Raw genomic sequence first — 2901 nt, forward strand, 5'->3', positions numbered from 1 at the left:
TGACATTTCAGGCTTTTGAAAAAGGCTGAAAAAATTATATCCGTGCTTTTGTTAATCAATGAAGTAGAACTCTCCTGAACAAAAGAATTAAATTGCTTGGTTGGTTTAATAAAACCAACAGAAATGGCTGCTTCCTCTGGGCTTTTTGTGTGGAGATGCGGCATGTGCACCCGCCACTGTAATTCCATATGATTTGGGGGCAAAACTCTCATTTTTCGCACGCCGTTGGCTTTTGCGATCCTTTTGAAGCTCCAGCCGGTGTGCCAGGAGCTTGAAGGCGTCTAAGTTTGTCATTAGACGTGACTCTCGCTGACTGCGGCCCCGTCCACTACAATTTACAATTTCTATACTGTCCTTTGCTGGAGAAAAAGCTCTGTAATTATGCAAATGACGGGGGCAATAATTAGGACCTTCAACCGTTCATTGTGCTGCTGGAGTGAAATCCATCCCGATGGGAAGAACCCTCTGTGTTTCCTGAGAATCTCAAGTCAGTCTGGGTAAACTTGCCAGAGTTATTCATTTCCAGAAACAATTTGAAATTGAATTCTATTATCTGTGGAAACACAGAAGAAGAAGAAGAAAAACGTGGTTTGATAAATCATAATGATTATGATATTAAAATTTGAAATTAGAAACCATGACTATGAGATAAAAAGTGAACAGTATGACATTCTAAGCCATAAGTATGGCAAAAAGTCAAAATTATGACAACAGAAACAATTGTGGCATAAATCAAAGTCAGGATTGTGAGATACAAAGTCAAAATTATGAGATACTAAGACATAGATATGGCATAAAATGCCAAAATTATGAGTCATGATTGAAATACAAAGTCAAAATGAAGACATATTAAGCCAAAATGATGGTAAAAAATGAAATTATGACAACAAAAATAATTAAGACAAAAACCAAAGTCGGAATTATGAGATTGAAAAATCGAAATTATGAGATACTAAGTCATAGATATGGCATAAGAGGCCGATATTATGAGTCATGATTATGCGATACAAAGTCAAATTTATGAGATACTAAGTCATAATTATGGCAAAAAAATGAAATTATGACAACAAAACCAATTATGACAAAAATCAAAGTCAGAATTTTGAGATTAAAAAATCTAAATTACGAGATACTAAGACATAGATATGGCATAAAAGGCCAAAATTATGAGTCATGATTGAAATACAAAGCCAAAATGCAGACATATTAAGACAAAATTATGGTAAAAAATGAAATTATGACAACAAAAATAATTCAAACAAAAATCAAAATCGGATTATGAGATTGAAAAATCAAAATTATGAGATACTAAATCATAGATATGGCATAAAAGGCCAAAATTATAAATCATGATTGAAATACAAAGGTAAAAAATTATATTACGACAACAAAAACAAGTATGACATAAATCAAAATTGGAATGATGAGATTAAAAAAATCTAAATTATGAGATACTAAATCAAAATTATGGCATAAAAGGCCGATATTATGAGTTATGATTATGCGATACAAAGTCAAATTTATGAGATACGAAGTCATTATTATGGAAAAAGATGAAATTATGACAACAAAAATAATTTTGACATAAATCGAAGACAGAATTATGAGACTGAAAAATCGAAATTACGAGATACTAAGTTATTATTACGGCACAAAAGGTCAAAATTATGAGTCATGATTATGAGACACAAAGTCCAAATTATGACATATTAAGTCATAAGTGTGGCAAATACTGAAATTATGACAGCAAAAACAATTATGAAAAACGACAATATTATAAATTAAGTCAATTGTGAGGCAAACAGACGGAATTATGAAATACTGAGTCATAATTATGACATAAAAGGTGAAAAATATTAGTCATGATTATGAGATAACAAAAATTTAAATGTGTGACACACTAAGTCATTATTATGACAAAAAGTCAAAATGATGACCTAAATCGAAATTATGAGATACTAAATCATAATTAAGACATAAAAGTTGAAATTATGAGTCATGATTATGAGATAAAAAAGTGACAATTATGGCACATTAAGCCATAACTATGAGCAAAATTGTAAATTATGACAAAAAAACATTTGTAACAATTGGAAAAGATGATATACTAAGTCACAATTATGAGATAAAATACTTAAATTATGATATTTTACATAAAGAAAATGAAGACCATTGTGGTTTGGCAAACCATAATTATTACATAAAGGGACAAATACAATAATGACATAAGTCAAAACTTTGACATAGCCTACTAATTCATAATTATGAGATAAAATTTCTAAATTGTGAGGACAAAAAGTCATAATTATGAAACCAAAAGTCAAAATCATGACATATAAAGTCTGAATTATGAGATGATAGTTTAAAAAATCTCTTTATTCCCATTATTCTCAGTGTTTTATCGTGAACAACACTGTAATACAGTCATTAATATCCATTTTACATTTCTAAAATTACTATACTACAATTAAAAATAAATCAATCAATGTAAGTTACAACAAACTTTACCATGATGTATAAATACTTTACAGTCATGTTTTCCTTTTTTGAATTATAGTAATATATTTGTGTATAACCTCTGACAACAGTAATGGGAATTGTATGCATCTTAGAAACTATCACGAAAATATCTATAAATGTTTATATAATATAGCGCTCTATCAATGAAATATGGTAATAGATTTGGTCTGTTTAAATTATTTCACTTATTCAGGACATTATATTACGTTTATATATGTACAAATAGGTTTTCGTTTTCAAACTCAGCTTTTTATTAATAAACACCGTCAGATAGTCATATTTTTTTACTGTTACTATGGTTACCTTACAGCATCAAACCAAGAAGCTCGACGATTTACGACATCCGTTGGGGCGTTGCGACGTGCTGGCTCGTTTTGCGGC

Source organism: Barbus barbus, assembly GCF_936440315.1.
Source record: "Barbus barbus genome assembly, chromosome: 49".
Classification (NCBI taxonomy): domain Eukaryota; kingdom Metazoa; phylum Chordata; class Actinopteri; order Cypriniformes; family Cyprinidae; genus Barbus; species Barbus barbus.